We start from the raw sequence: 19,357 nt of genomic DNA, 5'->3' as shown, positions 1-19,357 counted from the left end.
AAACAAAGTTAAAAACATATAGTCAAATAAATTGTTAAAAGGCAAACAAGAGATCAGGGGTAGAGTACTAGGCTAGCATGCATAGGGCTCTGGGTTCTATTCCCAGCACTGCAAAGAAAAAAGAAAACAAGAAAGAAGGGAAATACTACTATTTTATATATATACACACACACACACACACACACACACACACACACACACACACACACACACACGGGTTCATATGAAAAAAGTACAAACAATAAGAAAAATGAGTCAATATTTCACAAAAGGAGATACATAATAAATACAAAAAAATGTAACTTTAATTAAGGTAAAAAGCATATGGGCTGGGGATATAGTTTAGTTGGTAGAGTGCTTGCCTTGCATTCACAAAGCCCTAGGTTTAGTCCCCACCCAGCATCACACACACACACACACAAAGCATACATATTAAAACAAGAATATCACGGCTGGAAGTGTAGCCCAATGATAGATTGCTTGTAGTAAGCCCCAGGTTCAGTCCCTAGCACCACACAATAAAAGAAAGAAGAGGTCTGGGATTGTGTCTCAGTGGTATAGCACTTGCCTTGTGCTTGTGAGGCACTGGGTTCAATCCTCAGCACCTCATAAAAGTAAATAAATAAAGGTATTATGTTCATTTACAGCTAAAAAGAAAAACAAATACATGTGTATACATATACACGTATATATGTATACACACGTATATAGGTATATATGTATTCCACTTATTAAATTAAGAAATTGAAATATTTATGTCTACACAAGTTTTACATGAGTACCGTCCTATTGAAAATTTAAGTAATAAAGATAAATCAAAATTTTTACTTGCGCACTCATGCATCAAAGCAATCTGATTCTCATCGATTAGCTATTGTTATCAGTTGATGTCTATTTTTTATGACCTTTCCTGTGCTTTTATGATTAGACATTGAAATTTATTTCTCTGGTAATATTCAGCATTGATATTTTCACACTGCCAGGGGAATATGAATCAGTGCAACTTTTTAAGTTATAATTTGGCAAGATATGTTTAAAATATGAAAGTGTGACTGTGGTGCATACCTGTAAACTCAGCCATTTGGGAGGCTGAGGCAGGAGGATTGCAAATTTGAGGCCAGCCTGGGCAACTTAATGAGACCCTATCTCAAAATAAAAAAATAAAAGGCCTGGGGATATAACTTAGTGATAGAGTATTCATTCTCTCTGGAATTCCTTTAGGACAAAGATTTCTTTTTCTTTTTATATATTTATTTATTTTATTGTACTGAACCCAGGGGCACTCTACATGAGCTACATGCAACCCTTTGTATTTTTTATTTGAGAGAGGTCTTCCTAAGTTGCCCAGGCTGGTCTTGAACTTAGAATCCTCCTGCTTCAGTCTCCCAAGGAGCTGGGAATATAGGTGTGTGCCACCTCTCCAGGCAAAAGATTTCTTCATAAAACTGTTCTGCACATTATTTGTACCCTGAAAATGTACTCAAAACAAACTACTGCAATATCAAATTAGTTTAATATTCAGCTATTTAAAATAATGTTTAGAAGAATGTTTATTGATAGAAAAATGTTCAGGATCATTTTCTGTGAAATAGGCACTACTAAGATGGCTACTATTATAGTACGCAATTGAACCCAAGGACATTTAACCACATTCCCAGCCCATTTTTTTTTCATTTGTTCTAATTAGTTATAAATGATAACAGAATGCACTTCGATTCATTGTACACAAATGGAGCACAACTTCTCATTTCTCTGGTTGTACATTTCCCTGGTTCTCTGGTTCTACACACCATTTGTGCAATCATACATGTACCTAGGGAAATGTAATGATGACCATCTCATTCCACTATCTTTCCTACCCCCATGTCCCCTCCTCTCCCCACCTTCCCAAAGTTCCTCCAATCTCCGCCCCCCACCCCTCATTATGGATCAGCATCTACTTATCAGGGAGAACATTTAGACTTTGATTTTTTGGGATTAGCTTATTTTGCTTAGCATGATATTCTCCAACTCCATCCATTTACCTGCAAATGCCATAATTTTATTCTCTTTTATTGCTAAATAATATTCCATTGTGTATATATACCACAGCTTCTTTATCCATTCATCTATTGAAGGGCATCTAGGTTGCTCCCCCGGTTTAGCTATTGTGAGTTGAGCTGCTATAAACATTGATGTGGTTGCATTACTATAGTATGCTGATTTTAAGTCCTTTGGGTTATAGACCAAGGAGTGGGATAGATGGGTCAAATGGTGGTTCCGTTCCAAGTTTTCTAATGAATCTCCACACTGCTTTCCAGATTGGTTGCACCAATTTGCAGTCCCTCATACATCCTTGCCAACATTTATTGTTGCTTGTGTTCTTGATAACTGTCATTCTGACTGAAGTGAGATGAAATCTTAGAGTAGTTTTGATTTGCATATCTCTAATTACTAGAGATGTTAAACATTTTTTTATATTTTGTTGATCAGTTGTTTATCTTCTTCTGAGAAGTGTCTATTCAGTTCCTTAGCCCATTTGTTGATTGGGTATCAGTTTTTTTGGTGTTAAAGTTTTTTTAGTTCTTTATATATCTGGAGATTAGTGCTCTATCTGACATGTGTGTAGTAAAAATTTGCTCCTACTCTGTAGGCTCTCTCTTCACTTTGATTGTTTCTTTTACTGAGAAGAAGCTTTTTAGTTTGAATCCATCCCATTGATTGATTCTTTTTTTTTTTTTAGAGAGAGAGAATTTTTTAATATTTATTTTTTACTTTTCGGTGGACACAACATCTTTATTTTATTTTTATGTGGTGCTGAGGATCGAACCCAGCACCCCGCACATGCTAGGCAAGTATACTACTGCTTGAGCACATCCCCAGCCCCAATTGATTCTTGATTTTATTTCTTGCGCTTTAGGAGAGTCGAGACCTTATCTGATGTGATGATGATTTGGGCCTATTTTTTTCTTCTACTAGGTTCAGGGTTTCTAGACTAATTCTAGGTCCTTGATCCACTTTGAGTTGAGTTTTGTGCATAGCGAGAGATAGGGCTTTAATTTTATTTTGCTGCATATGGATTTTCAATTTTCCCAGCACCATTTGTTGAAGAGGCTATCTTTTCTCCAATGTATGTTTTTTGTGCCTTTGTCTAGTATGAGATAACTAGATTTATGTGGGTTTGTCTATGTGTCTTCTATTCTGTATCATTGGTCTATATGTCTATTTTGGTGCCAATACCATGCCTTTTTTGTTACTATAGTTTTGTAGTATAGTTTAAGTTCTGGTATTGTGAGGCCTCCTGCTTCACTTTTCTTGCTGAGCATTGCTTTGGCTATTCTGGGTCTCTTATTTTTCCAAATGAATTTCATGATTTCTTTTTCTATTTCTATCAGAAATGTTATTGGGATTTTAATTGGAATTGCATTGAAATCTAATTAGCACTTTTGGTAAATTTTGTTTAGCATGATATTCTCGCAAATTTGAAGCCAGCTCAACAGTGGCCATTTTGAAAATATTAATTCTCCCTATCCAAGACCATGGGAGATCTTTTCATCTTCTAAAGTCTTTTTAAATTTCATTCTTTAGTATCTGTACTTTTCATTGTAGAAGTCTTTCACATCTTTTGTTAATTCCCAAGTATTTTTTTTAGGCTATTATGAATGGGGTAGTTTTTCTAATTTCTCTTTCAGAGTATTTATCACTGATGTATAGAAATGCATTTTATTTATAGGTATTGATTTTATATCCTGTTACTACTTTGCTGAATTCATTTATTAAGTTTTCTGGTGGAATTTTTTGGATCCTCTAAATATAGAATTATGTCCTCAACAAATAGTGATAGTTTGAGTTATTCTTTTCCTATTCATACCCAGCCCATTTTTTAAAAAATATTTATTTTTTGTAATTGGCACAATATCTTTATTTTATTTATTTATTTTTATGTGGTCCTGAGATCAAACTCAGGGCCTCGCACGTGTTAGGTGACCGCTCCATCTATGAGCCAACCCCAGCCCCCCAGCCCATTTTTTATATTTTATTCTGATAAGTTCTCACTAAGTTGCTTAGGGCCTCACTGAAATCATGTTCCTCCTGCCTTAGCCTCCTAATTGTCTGGGATTACAGGCATGTGCCACCATGCCCAGTAATGGCTACTATTGAGAAAATAATAACAAATGTTATTGAAAATGTGAAGAAATTGGAACCCTTTACACTTTTGGTGGGATATAAAATGGTACAACAGCCATAGAAATAGTGTGGCAAGTCCTCAAAATATTGAAAAAAAAAAAGAATAATTTTATGATCCAGCAATCCCACTTCTGGGTATATATCCAACAGAATTGAAAGGAGATTTTCTAAGAGATATGTACGTGATCATGTTCCTAGCAGCGTTATTCACAATAGCCAAGAGGTAGAAGTGATCCACATTCCATTGACTGGCAAATGAATAAACAAAATTCAGTAGATACAATATTCTGTACAATGGAAAATTATTCAGCTACAGGCTGGATGAACCTCAGGGACTTTATGCTAAGTGAAGTAAGCCAGTCACAAAAAGATAATAACTATGTGATTCCATTGATAAGAGGTACAAAGAGTACTCAAAATCTTAAAGACATGAAGTAGGATGGTTTCCATGGGACAGGAGAAGGATATAGGACATTATTGTTGAATGGATATACAGTTAGATTGTTCTGGAGACTGAACAACAATGACAGTGTACTTAATACTATTGAAGTGTACACTTAAGAATAGCATGCAGATGTTATGACCCTGCCTGTATTCCTAGTGACTGGAAGACTGAGACAAGAGGGTCACAAATTTGAAGCCAGCTTAACAACTTAGCAAGAACATCTCAAAGTAAAAAATAAAAAGGGCTGGGGTGCAGCTTAGTGGTAAAGCTCCCCTGGGTTCAATCCCCAATATTGCAAAAAAGCAAAACAAGAAAAGTAACATTCTAAAAAGAATAATATATTATATTCTACTCATGAATAGAGCAGCATGTTCTATAAAAAAAGGAAAAAAATTATTATATAAAACATTTCTTAGAAATTAAAAATACTATGTATTAAAAATACTATGTATTTTTATGTGATACTGTGAAGGCATATTACCTATGTCATGTTCCAACAGAGAATGTATAATCTCAAGCAAATCATAAGGAAATAGACACAGAATGAGGAAAAGACAATTTATAATAGAAAAGAAGTATGTGTTAGGAACAGAGGTGGATGGTACTGAATCCTTAAAAAATGTCACTATCATAAAAGACAAGGACTATTAAAATGCCACAGAAGAAAAGAGTCTGAAGAGAAGACAACCAAATGTAAAAACTGACCCTATACTGGATCAGGGGGTTTTGTTTGTTTTGGGGAAAGTGCCTTTTAAAGACATTTTTGGCTCATTAAAATTGGAATATAGGGCTGCGGTGGTAGCTCAGTGGTAGAGTGCTTGCCTAGCACATGTGAGACACTGAGTTCGATCCTCAACACCACATAAAAATAAATAAATAAAGGTATTGTGTCCATCTACAACTAAAAAACAAAATTTAAAAAATTAGAATATAGATGATAGGTTACATAAAATTCTTAAATAAAATATATTTATAAAGCTGATAACTAGTTATATTAGAGTAAAATTTTTAAATTCTTAGAAAATATAGTCTAAAGTATTTAGGGGTTAAAAAAAGCCATGATATGTATGTAACTCCCAATAATTCAGAAAAGAAACACATGTATACCCTATATTAGGTAGAGAGAAGTGGTGGGAGGGGAGAGGAGGGGTTGAGGAGATAGGAAAGATAGTAGAATGAAACAGACATTATTATTACTGTGTGTATATATGTGACTGCATGACCAATGTGTTTCTGCAACCTGTATACTCAGAAAAATGAGAAATTATATCCCATCTGATTCAAATATATGATATGTCAAGGTCATTGTACTGTCATATATAACTAATTAAAAAAAAGAAAAGAAACACATGTATACATAAATACATATACATACATAATTGGATAGATAGATGATAATCAAACAATAAGAGAAACAGCAAAATGTTAACATATAAACATTTTAACTATAAAACATATCTAGGTAAAAGGTATACAAGTATATCTTGTACTTTTTAATTATAAAAAATAGTGCATTAACTCATGAATCTAGAGGCTGGCAATTCCAAGTGCAGGTTACTGGCCCCTGGCAAAGGCCTTCTTGCTACACCATAACATGGGGAAGGGCATCACATGGGGATACCTCTTATTTTTGTTTTTGCAGCTTTTTATAAATTTGAAACTACTTCTAAATTTAAAAAGTTTTAAAATACCGATATGCAATGTGATACTAATTTTGTAGTATACCAGAATCTCTGTGCAGCAGAAATACAGATAATTTTTCTCTACAAACTTATCCATTTCTATATATCTATACCCCTTCATAATCAGTAGGTTTTGGGGGGCTGGGGCTCAGTGGTAGAAGGCTCGCCTAGCATACATGAGACACTGGGTTTGATCCTCTGCATCACATAAAAATAAAAAATAAAGATATTGAGTCTACCTAAAACTAAAAAATAAATATTTTTTTAAAATAGGGTTTTTTTATTGTTACTATTTTTGTTTGTTTGGTTGGTTCATTGGTTTTTGGTGGTAGCACTGCTAAGAATCAAACCCAGGGCCTAGTTGAAATTAAGCAAGAACCCAACCAATGAGCTATACCTCTACCACCCTCTACCTTCCACCCAGTAGATATTACTTTGATAAAAAAGAAAAATTTAATTATTTGGCAGGTATGGTGGCAGGTGTGGGATTACAGGTGAGTAATAATCTCAATCAAATCACAAGGAAATAGACACATACAAAATGAGGGAAATACAATTTATAATAGAAAAAAAGTATGTGTTAGGAACAGAGGTGGATGGTACTACATCCTTAAAAAATGTCACTATCATAAAAGATAAGGGCTATTAAAATGTCCCAGAAAAAATGTTATTCATCTGTAATCCCAGTGATTCAGGAGGCTGAGGCAGAATCATCTTAAGTTTGAAATCAGCCTCAGCAACTTAGCAAGACCTGTGTAAAAAACTAAAAAGGACTAGGGATTGTTCAATGGTAAAGCACCCCTAGGTTTAATCTACAAAACAAAAAAAATATATCATTTAACTGGTATATGCCTTCAATACTACCTGCACAACTTTGAAACATATCGACATCCTGAGTCTTCCTCAGGTTATCCCACGTAGGATTAGCCTGGACTGGGGATATAATCCAGTGGTATAGTGCTTGCCTAGCATGTGTGAGGCCCTGTCTTCAATCACCAACATCACACATACACACAAAAATACTTGGTATATTTTAAACAAATTTATTCTAAGATGCTCTAGGCTTTAAAATTATACTCTGTCCTAAGCATCATTCTTTGAGGTAGAAATGGGGCAGATTGAGTCCTACCTTGTATGAGAGGTATGACCCATAATCTTAAAGGGTACGCCTATGAGTTTTGCAAATTCCACACTCTTCCAATACTGCTAGTACTTCCTTCAAAGCTTTTAAAGCCAAAAAAAGAGGGATGTCTGGGAGACAGGGATCAATCTAAAAGATTTTCAGAGACTATTGACCCTTTGTTTGTGTGACCCATGGTATCCTGGAGCACTAGAAACTATAGAATATCTCCCCAGCCCCTCAAATACAGACTGAAGTATTTAGGGGTTAAAAATCCACTGTATGTCTGTATATCCCACAACTCACTCTTAACCCCTGTCTGTGCTTCTTAGTATCATATCTAAGAAATTTCCAAAACCAATGTCATGAAGATTTTCAACTGTTTTTGTCTAGGCATTTTTAGAAATTCAAGTTTTTCATTTAAGTTTTTAAGCTACTTAGAGTTATTTTTTATTATGGTGTAATAAGGAGTCCAATTTCATTCTCTTGCATGTGAATGTCCAGTTTTCCCAACACCATTTATTATTTTCCCATTGTGTACTCTTGACACCCTTGGTCAAAGATCTGTCAACCTTATATTAGTAGTTTTATTTTTTTCTGGGCTTTCTATTCTGTTCCATTAACCTGAAATATATGTTTTTATCCCTATACCATGCTATCTAAATTACTGCAGCTTTGTAATTTATTTTGAAATCAGGAAGCATAGACATGTGGTGCCTTCAGCTTTGTTTTTTATTTTGGTTTTTTTTTTTTTTTGGTGCTGGGGATTGAACCTAGGGATACTTAACCACTTAATCCTCAGCCCTTTTTATTTTTATTTTTTTATTTTATTTTTTTAGAGAGAGAGAGAAAGATAATTATTTTTTAATATTTATTTTTTTTTAGTTTTCAGCGGACACAACATCTTTGTTTGTATGTGGTGCCGAGGATTGAACCCGGGCCGCACGCATGCCAGGCGAGCCACATCCCTAGTCCCATTTATTTTTTATTTTGAGACACTAAATTGTTTAGGACCTTGATAAATTGCTGAGGCTGGCTTTGAACTTGAGATCCTCCTGCCTGAGTGTGCGGAACCACTGAGATTACAGGGATGAACCACCATGCCTGGCCAGTTTATATTTTGTGTGAGAGCCAGGGAAGTCCTGCTTAGGTTAATTTTCACTTAATCTATATGGTGCTTTGCAACAAAGGGAGAAGAAAAAGGCAAAAGAGTGTTATATAGTTTGTTTTATTATGATGTAGTACATTAAAGTTTATGATTATAATTTATGTCACAGTAATTAGTTGACTCAGCTCAAATATTTCTGCTAAACACAGAAAGAGCTGGGTCTAGGGACGTGGCTCGAGTGGTAACGCGCTCGCCTAGCATGCATGAGGCACTGGGTTTGATTGTTGGTACCACATAAAAATAAAGATATTGTGTCCACCTAAAACACTGAAAATAAATATTTAAAAAAAACAAAGAGCTACTATATGAGTAACCAAATTTGAATGCCCAGTCTTAAATTTACTACATCCCCAACCCTTTTATTTATTTATTTATTTTTGAGACAGGGTCTCAACTAAGTTGCTTAGAGCCTCTCTAAATTGCTGAGATTAACTTCAAACTTGTGATCCTCCTGCCTCAGCCTCCTGAGTTGCTGGGATTACAGGCATGCACCACTACACCTGGATCATGGATGCCTAGACTGTATTTCACTTTGTTAGGTAGGTCCAAGGTCCATTTGTTTGCATTTAAAACCATGATACTGCTTTTTTGTTAATTGCTGCAGACATATATATATATATATACACACACACATATATATATAGTCTCTGATACAAGATATCAACATGAATTTTCTGTAATATGATTTCCACAGGGAATGTGTTTTCATTAGTTGAACACAACTTTAGTGTGATAATATTTCATCTTATCATGATAACTGTATTCACAGAATTGATTTAGCATGCTCAATTGCCAATTCCCTTTCTCTGTAATGTCTCTTTACATAAAATAACATAGAACCATATTTCCCTCAATGTAAATTGAAAATGTTGCAGCATTTTCAGTTTTTTAATTTAGTGACACCTCTTCTGTTAAGCTTGTTTATTTAGTAATAACCTTAGGATTAGAATCTCGTCTTCAGTGCCCATCAGTGCAGAAAGATAGCATTCTTGATGTTGAGCTGTTCCAGGCACCTTAAAATGTCTCATCTTTTTTAGGTTGTCAAGAAGTATTGTTTGTCACATAACTAACTTTTAGGGCTCTGAAACATACCTGCACTAAACCTTATTTCATCTATTTTTGAATACATATATTTTTAGTTGTAGAAGGGCAGAATGACTTTATTTTATTTATTTATTTATTTTTAGTTGCAGATGAACACAGTAGCTTCATTTTGTTTATTTTTATGTGGTGCTGAGGATAGAACCCAGTGCCTCCCAAGTGCAAGGCAAGCACTCTACCGCTGAGCCACAACCCTAGCCCCATTATTTATTTATTTTTTATATGATACTGAGGATCAAATGTGGTGCCTCACTTGTGCTAGGCAAGCTCTACCGCTGAGTATAATCCCAGCCCAACTTTTTTCAGCTTATACTTGTCCTAATACACACTTAAAATCAGACCTTAAAGCCTGCGCTTCCCCAGAGAGGTCAGAAATGAGTGGAGAGGGAAAGAGCCTTTGACCAAGCAGGATTGGGAAAAGTGAAGAATCACTTTTTTCCATTAACATCAGCCCTTTGCTAATATTGTAACTGGTGAAAATAAAGTAGAAAAATAATAGTAAAAACATCTGCTCTATAATTCGTTAATATTTAAAAATAAAATTACTGCTAAAAATAAGTTTTAAGACCTGCCACACAGGAGCTGAGCACGCTTAGCCTTGAGGTGTGAAGATGCACTGGAGGAAGCAGGTAGATCCCACCTCTACTTGGCAGGGGAGTGAAACTCTGGGAGTGGGCGTTACCCAATGGGAGTGGGCTGCCTTCTTGTTCCTTTGTAATACTACCCTTTACCATTTATGGATGGAATGGTCTATCAAACAGCTTTCTTCAAGAGAAACCAGGGTTCAGAGCATGCTCCCTCTCTCTCATCAGACTCCAGTGTTTCTCCTCCCCCGCGCCCTCTTGTGGAAGCTTACTGCTGAGTCGGAGGAACCGTCCTGAAAACAACAGAAAAAGATATTTTCTGTGTCTGTGTGATCTGTTTGGCCAGCGCAATTCACAAGTAACCCAGATTCTGTATGCCAGATTCGTGGGACCCCATTAGACCTCCAGGAGCTGAATCTGATGCAAGCACACAAGAGTTTTTACTGCAAGCTCAAGCCTGGACTCACAACCGTTCTGATGCAGCGGTCCCAAGGAGTGAGTCCTGATCCTTTGTTCAGTGAGACTTTATAGGTTTTGGGGGATACTCTATGTGTCACAACATCACATAGCAAATCATTTCACATCAAGGGAAAGTCAAACAACAACTCTTATCATTGATTAGCACCTTCACTGGCGGGAACAAGTTGGGTAAGTGTGATTAGTTGGTTCAAGAGGGGATACATTTGAACTGATTGGTTAAACTTGCAGGGTTGCCTAATCATGTTATCAAACTACTGGGAGGGTCACCTGGCATTTCAGATATTTTCCCTGTCTCATGCTGATTGGTGGTTGCTAAGGGGCTGCTATAGGTCCTCACCTAGCGTAACTGAGCCACAGATCTCTCCTGTTATTTACAGACAAACAACTCAGCAGGGTGGGTATGTGCCTAGAAGCATTCTGTGGGTGTTTCTAAGGACAAGGGTCATGTCCCCTCCCTCTAGACAGGCCTTGAGGTAGAAGCTGGTTTCTCAAAAATGGGATCACATCAGTTTCTCAGTTCTATAGCCCAGGGAACCTGGGCTTCAGTAGAGTTCTTACACTTCAGGAAGATCGGTGCCAGTTTGAAAATGAGATCTATTGTAAATGTAGCTGAACTAAATATAAACATTAGTTTATAGGGCTGGGATTGTGGCTCAGTGGTAGAGTGCTCACCTAGCATGCATGAGGCACTGGGTTCGATCCTCAGCACCACATAAATGTAAAATAAAAATATTGTATCTACCTAAAACTTAGGAATAGATATTTTTTAAAAATTAGTTATAAATTAATGCTGTCATATATCTTAAGGTGATTGATTTCTAATATAATAAATCATGCTGAAAACACAATCTGCATGATTTCAAATTTTAAAAAAGTAAAGAAAAAGAAAATGCCTATATATAATTTTTCCTAATTATTTCAAACATGGACATTATGCATCAAACTTGGACTTGGTCATATAGTTCCACCTTCTATATTTTAGGCATGAAAGAATCTCAGTCATAATTAATGATCTTCCTTGTTGTATGAAAGTGATATAATTCTATGAGTTCTTTAAGCATCTGTGTAGAATAGGAAAGTTAAGGCTTCTGGTGTGTGGTACAGTGATCATAGGTAGCACCAATTCATGTTCTTTTTCTTTACTTTTTTGACACAGGGTCTCACTCTGTTGCCCAGGTTCGTCTTGAACTCCTGGGCACAAGTGATCCTCTCACCTCAGCCTCTAAAGTAGCAAGAAAGAAGGTATGTACCACCCCACCTAGCCCAATTCATATTCTTTCTCTTCATTTCCAAGATATGTAGAATGACCCACTAAGTATTTGTTTCTGCCTAACAACATGACCCTAGAGAAATCAATTTCCTACTTATTCTTCAAATTATCTATAAGCTCTAGTTTACTAATAAAATCATTAATAGTACTTTCTCATTTTATAAGGATTTTCTTTTTCTTTCTTTCTTTCCTTCTTTCTTTTTTTCATTTCTTTTTTTCCTATAACCCAGGGACACTTTACCACTGAGCTACATCCCCTGCCCTTTCTACTTTTTGAGACATGTTCTCCCTAAATTGCTAAATCTGGCTTCAAACTTGTGATCCTCCTCCCTTAAATTCCCCAGTTGCTGGGATTTAAGTCATGTGCAACAACTCCCAGCCCATTTTATAAGGAATTTCTGAAGATTGATGGGTAATATCTATAATGCTATTTTAGCCCATCAGAGATTAATGTTAGTATACAATAAGCCATAATTGATTGCATGTGTTGTGCTAGGCACCATGCTAGATAGTAAGTATACAACACTGAATAGAATATAGGCCCTTTTGAGTTCAGACCTGTTTTAAAAGAGAATAAAAGAAAATAACTGTTGCATGTTTTGTGCAATAAGGGATGGAGGTGTGTTCAAAGTGCAATGAGAAGGCAAAGAAAAGAATAATTGAAATGCAATTAAAAATATTGACTCAATTATGAGCAAACATCTTAAATATAACTAACTTCAGAGTTAGAAATGGAGTATAGCTTTCTATTGCTATATGTCCTGGCATTAGAATGACAATATAGAACCTCTGCACACACCTGTAACCTGATTAGTTGTAAAGCTTAGATAGGAGGATCACAAGCTTGAGACAAGCCTGAGCAATTTAGCAAGACTCTGTCATAAAATTTAAAAAATAAAATAAAAAGGGCTAGAAATGTAGCTTGAGGTAAGAGCACTTGCTTAGCATGTATGAATCCATGGTTCCATCCCCAGTACTAGGGGTAAGGGAAATTATTGGTTCAAATTGCTTTTCCTTTTTTCAAAATAATCTTTGATATTCTTTGCACTGCTAGAAGAAATTGAATGTACAATTTAAACAAAAGTTTGGACCTTTTTTTTTTTTTATGGTACCAGGGATTGAAACACTGAGCCACATCCCCAGTCCTTTTTTTGTATTTTATTTAGAGACAGGGTCACACTGAGTTGCTCAGTGCCTTGCTAAGTTGCTGAGGCTGGCTTTGAACTAGCAGTCCTCCTGCCTCCTAAACCACTGGGATTACAGGCCACTGGAATTAAAGGCTTTCACCACTGCACCTGGCAAGTTTTGACATTTTAAGGTTACTGGTTTGCTTCCTTCTTCCCCAAGAAAAGCAAATTGAAATACATCTTCCCTGTGAAGAGTCTGGCGTAAGTGCATTTGTTTCTTATGATTTTTAGCAAGAAAATTGTGTTATGAACATGAGCCATTGACCATACTTGTGTTTTTCCTGCTATTGTACTCTTGCCTTTCACCCTGGCCTGCTCCAGTGTAAATTTGGTAGACTGATTCCCAGTGGAGCAGAAAGCAGGTTTCCTGAGTCCTTTGAGTATGATCCCGTCTCTCATGAAGGTATGGGTTTAAGTCTTCCTCCTGAAATGAGAAAAGGCTTCTGTGCCCAGGTCCCATCTTGCCACAGCTTGACTGCCTGCTGCTGGCCTAATGAAGGTTATGAGAAGCATTACACCTTCACCGTCTCTCCAGATGTATTCATAAACGTTGCACTCCAAGCCACTTATTTGACCTATACAATTGTACTTTGAATATACCTGTTAGTAATTGTCAGGGATGATGGTATATTGTTAGACCAGGATGCAAGAAAAGACCACTGACTCCAATTAAAACCAAATTAAAGCAAGTTTATTATTTCAACCGGTCAGGCTACCTCTCCAACCCAAAACCACGGGAACAAGACAGCAGCCACAGCTTTCCTGCAGCCCAGCTTTATAGCCCAGAAAGTTACACAAAGTGGGGTTACAGATGACAGAACTCTGAGGAGCATAACACTAATGGTAGTTTACATTTTTGCTGGCCCCGACATCAGAATTTATGAAGGCCATTAGAGCCTCAGAGAGGATCATTACCTGGCCAGGGAAGGCCAAGATTTGTGAGGCGTCACTAAAGTTTCAAAGAGGGCTGCTGTCTGGTCAGAGAGCCAGGCATGGGTGATTCAAGGCACGGGCAGGCATTCCAAGCAGGTTCAGAATTTGCAGTAATTTATAGTAAAGCCGAAATTTTCTTTTCATGGCTTTGTGGTGAGATGGCTCCCAATTTTAAGAAAAGATCAGGTTTGGTCTATCAATATACACAACAGCAGCCTTTAAGTCACCTGTTTATATGTTTGACTTTCACAGTTTTATGGTAATCCTTTCTTCTTTTGAGAAACTGATGTGACTGCATTTTTGAGAAACCAGCTTCTACCTCAGAGCAAAGCCTGTCCAAGGAAGGAGGCGTGACCCTTGTCTTTGGAGAAACCCATAGAGTACTCCTAGGCAGATAGCCAACCTGCTGAGTTGTCTGTCTGTAAATAAGGGGAGAGATCTGCATGTCAGGTGTCCCTGATTCAGTTAGGCTAGGTGAGGACTCACAGCAACCCCAGAGTAACCATCAATCAGCATGAGACAGGGAAAATACCTGGGATGCCAGATGACCCCCCAGTGGTTTATGGTAGTTGATAACATGTTGGGAAACCATGTAATTTTAGTACGTACACCCCTCGTAGCTTAAGCCAATCAATTCAAACGAATCCCTATCTTGTATTAACCAATCATCCCTACCCAACTTGCTCCCACCAGTGAATGTGCTAATCAATGTTAAGAGTTGTCTGATTTTCCTGTGGTGTGAAATGATTTGCTGTGTGATGTTGTGACACATAGAGTATCCCCAAAAACCTATAAAATCTCACTGAACAAAGGACTGGGACACACTCCTTGGGATCACTGCGTCAGGAACAGTTGTGAGTCCAGGCTCAAACTTGCAATAAAAACTCTTGTGTGCTTGCATCGGATTCGGCTCCTAGAGGTCTATTGGAATCCCATGAATCTGGCATTACACTTTTGGTTACTTTGGAGTTTCAGGCTATTGAAATTGCAATAACTTCTTGAGATTTTTAGGCATTTTAGGTGCTCTTCTGCTTAGTTTACTTGCTTTATAAACATTATCTTGTTTATGTTTACCAAGAGGATTACAAGACTATGTAATGTCTGGTAAAACAAATAGGAAGTGAAGTAAAAATATCTGGCTCAGTTTAGCCTATCATTGCTTCTTCCCCAAGTCAGGTATGCCTTTTAAACTTTACTGGTTAACAATTACTTGGAGTCCTGTTTTCAGATAACTGCATAACCAACTCATTTGATGGAGACAGTTTTGACTAAGATGGTATATTTTTATTCCCATTTTCTTTGAAACTCTTAGGTCTCTTATATTTGGAAATATAAATCTGAATAAATAGAGTATTTCTGGATCTCAGTATGAGAATTGTAAATGATGGCTTGTGAGATCAGTCACAATCACACTCTTAGTGTAAATTTGATTATCTTCTTTTAGAGCAATTAAGTGACAGTACGTCTTCCAAAATAGTGTAAGAGCTGGTTGGAAAGGATCTTTGGAGTGATTGTTATCTCTTGTCAGTTTTGTTTCACACACTGACAACATAGGGAAAGAGAGAGATTACGTAGTATGTGGATTGGAGTATGTGGATTCTTCTGCAGGATCAAACACAAATTGTCAAAGAAAAAATCACTAGATATACAGATATATCAAGGGTCTGAAGTAATTTTGAATTTCTAAAGCCATTTAATTAAAGTGGTTTCAATGATTTACCCAATTATTTTGTTTTTTATTCTATTAAGAAAACAAATTTGGGGTTTTGATAGTTTGTCAAAATTTGTCAGATTTTTCTGGTTTTATAGATAATTATGCTGATTTAGTGGGAGGAGGCTGGGTGATTTTAAAAGAATATAATTTCTTTCAACAGGTGACAATGCCAATCTAGCACAGTGGCACACATCTGTAATCACAGCAACTCAGGAGGCTGAAGCAGAAGGATGGCAAATTCAAGGCCACTTGCAACAGTGATGACCCTATCAAAATAGGGCCTGGGATGTGACTCAATAGTAAGGCACACACAAAGCAGTTTTGCTAGAGGATTGAAACATTATTTTTAAATACTTTCAAGTTTTGGAGGTAAACGAAATAATGCACACTTTACTGGGATGTGATCAGGGCTCTAATTGTTCTATCCCTGAAAAGATTACATAGAGGTACATGTGTTTATTCAGTCTTTATTGTAAGTTAGCCACAGGGCTAAGCTCTTTTTTTTTAATAACATTTTTAGTTGCAGATGAACATATGCTAGGCAGGTACTCCACTACAGAGCCAGAACCCCACACCTAGGCTAAACTCTTAACTTCAGTTTCAAACTCCCATTAGTCCTACGAGGTGGTAGGCGCTGTTCTGTTCCTCTAGCTACACGTGAGGAAATGGAGTCACCCAGGGATTGCCATTGCTGTTAAGTGTAGAGTGAGGATCTAAGGCCAAACAGTCTGGCCTGGAGACAGTGTCCTTAACTCTTCCTCTAGACTGCATGCTCAGGGGTCTCTGGGGTTCAAGTTCAACCCTGCCCAAGGTTGATTTTAAAGGCTAATTGACCTGTCTAGTCCTGAGGAAATCTCCCTGTCCTTGATTCCTTGGCTCCCTAGTGGACCCAATCCCCAAAGTGTTCTTGTGTGGGTTTAGTCCCTCATTCACCTCTTTTTTTACTTACCATAGATACCCTCTGAACACATCAGTTGGTGTTCATGGTGGACCATAAATTATGGCCAAATGTGTTAGTGGTTTTAAAAATATTACATTCAATGTAAGAGAAAAGGAGGAATGGAATTATTTCTTCTCTGAGGAGTGGAGTTGGGGCTAAGATGGGCAGGCCTCAGAGACAGGGAATCCTGGTATCATTTCTCTTTGGATTGAATATTTCCCAGAAATATAATCTCTTTGTGCAGTTGAAAGATTTACCACCATGTTATTAAAATCTACAGATAGTCTCTAATCTGTGGCTTATGGTTAGGGTCAGATGTCAAGCAAGGTATACTTTGTTTTTTTTAAATATTTATTTTTTATTGTAGTTGGACACAATATCTTTATTTTATTTATTTGTTTTTTATATGGTGCTAAGGATCAAACTCAGGGCCTTGCATGTGCTAGATGAGTGCTCTATCGCTGAGCCACAACCCCAGTCTGCAAGGTGTACTTTGTAATTGGAAAAAATAAAAGAGAGAGAATCTTGATTTTAGGGGGCGGTGGACAGGATGAGAGCAAAGAGGCAGGGCATATGCCGGGTGAGTATGCCATTGATGTCAGAGCTAATTTTTGGTTAACCACACACTTTGTGTGTAGCTTGTCATTAAAATCTGAGGAATTCTGTACTGTATTGTCAAAGTTAAAGTAAGTAATTTTGATCAACCCACTGCTAATATGTAAACTCCTCAGGAGTCCTCATTGCTTTTACTGCTTCTGTATCATTGTACGTATAGATGTTAAATGAATGTTGGTTAGGTCAGTTAATGTAAAGAGCCAGGTATGATGGTGCACACCTGTAATCCCAGTGGCTCAGGAGGCTAAGGCAGGAAGATTGTGAGTTCAAAGTCAGCCTCAGCAACTTAGGAAGGCCCTAAGCAATTCATCAAGACCCTGGTCTCTAAATAAAATACAAAAAATAGGACTGGGGATGTGGCTCAGTGGTTGAGTGCCCATGTGTTCAATCCCTGGTACCAAAAAATGATGATGATGATGATGATGATGATAATGATAGAATTGAGCTGCTACATTTGGAACAACTGTATAAATAAGCAAAGTACTATGACAGCAAAGGAAAATGAGTCAGCTCTGATAGTCCCCAAGCTTCATCACAAATGCCATGGTCACATATCATCAGAAACTGTGCCTTTCTAGCAGACTCAGCATCTGGGTGCCAGGTGATTGCTGTGAATGAGTTGAGTGATTTTGGCTTTTAAAGTGTGCACAGGTTGTTAAGAGAGGTTTTAGTGTAGGTAGCACCGATTCAAACTGAACTGTACTGCCTTCCAAAATTCCCAAAAAAATCTTTCTTGTCTTCAGTAGAGTTTGCTTTAATGCTGCTGGGGTGAGTAGTAGTTGCTTAGTACTTTTAAAAAATATATTTATTTTTTAGGTGTAGATGGACACAACACAATGCCTTTATTTTTATGTGGTGCTGAGGATCGAACCCAGGTCCCACTCATGCTAGGCAAGCAAGCGCTCTACGCTCTATCGCTGAGCCACAATCCCAGCCCTGCTTAGTGACTTTTTGAGTGCTAAGAATTCTTCAGTGACTTTAATAATCTGCCACAGTCTGGCTGGGCACAAATCAACGAGCCGCCACAAAAGCACTTGTATGTTCAAACAGGAAACTTTATTGCCCGAACTCCACCAGCACTCCACGCACACTCCCCGGGAACTCTCCCAGCTCTCCCCCAGGTTCCACACCTACTCTCTTGGACCCCTCAAGAACTCAACGGGAACTCCGAAGTAGCAGGTTCCCGAGGCAGCAAGAGCCGACAATTGAATACACAGCTTAACATAACCATCATTATCTCAATGGCTCTATGGCGTCACCTCTCAACCACTTCCTTCTGGCAAAATGCTAGACTCGGCTGTGGCCCTCAACAATAATCTATAGCTTGCAACTTAACTTTGTTGCAGGACTCAAGACAATAACTGTTTTCAAGAAAGACTATTTTTTATAAATGTGTTATTTGTTTTTGTTGGGAAAACATATAACAGCGGTAGCACCCCAGAAAAAAAAAACCCAACATGGTGTCTAACGACCCTCTTTCCCTCTTTGTTTCTTTCACTGGCGCGAAACGTTCCCACCAGCGCCAATGTTCAAACCCTGCTGGTGGGCAGCCTTAGCCCCAATTAAAATTAACTTCTTGAGCTCCGGAACTGACATATGGAAGAGCTTGCCAATAAAGGGGCAACCTGTTATCTACCTCAGCCCCTGCTACCTCTCTTTAGACCTATATAAACACACAGCCTTTTGTAATAAAGCGGAAACCTCTTTGGTGATCTGTGTCATGTGGTGTGGCGTCTTCCAGTCTTCCAGTGGTGCTGAAAACCCAGGAGACGGTGTGCTCGACAAACTGAGCCCCGTCTCTGCCACAGCCATCACCAACGACACATTTCGCCTTTGTCTCACTTTTTGGGCACGAGCTCCCTGCACTCACCACTGATAGAGCCTAGGTAAGTTTCCCCCCTCCCCGGCTCACCAACTGCCTTCCAGCTCCCAGCAGGGGACGTGACCTTGA

At 37.7% G+C, this 19,357-nt stretch overlaps 1 long non-coding RNA gene across 1 annotated transcript; it reads left to right on the top strand.

Annotated features, from left to right (window-relative positions):
- The first annotated feature begins 8,163 nt into the window (after positions 1-8,163).
- Positions 8,164-19,118, top strand: LOC144364988 (uncharacterized). The gene is made up of 4 exons (XR_013423217.1): positions 8,164-10,915; positions 11,904-11,989; positions 13,184-13,405; positions 16,012-19,118. It is a non-coding gene; the product is annotated as an uncharacterized LOC144364988 (long non-coding RNA).
- The last annotated feature ends 239 nt before the right edge of the window (positions 19,119-19,357 follow it).

Source organism: Ictidomys tridecemlineatus, chromosome 6 (assembly GCF_052094955.1).
Source record: "Ictidomys tridecemlineatus isolate mIctTri1 chromosome 6, mIctTri1.hap1, whole genome shotgun sequence".
Taxonomy (NCBI): Eukaryota; Metazoa; Chordata; class Mammalia; order Rodentia; family Sciuridae; genus Ictidomys; species Ictidomys tridecemlineatus.
The sequence above is the reverse complement of the archived record's forward strand: the minus strand, read 5'-3'. Positions and strand labels throughout refer to the sequence as shown.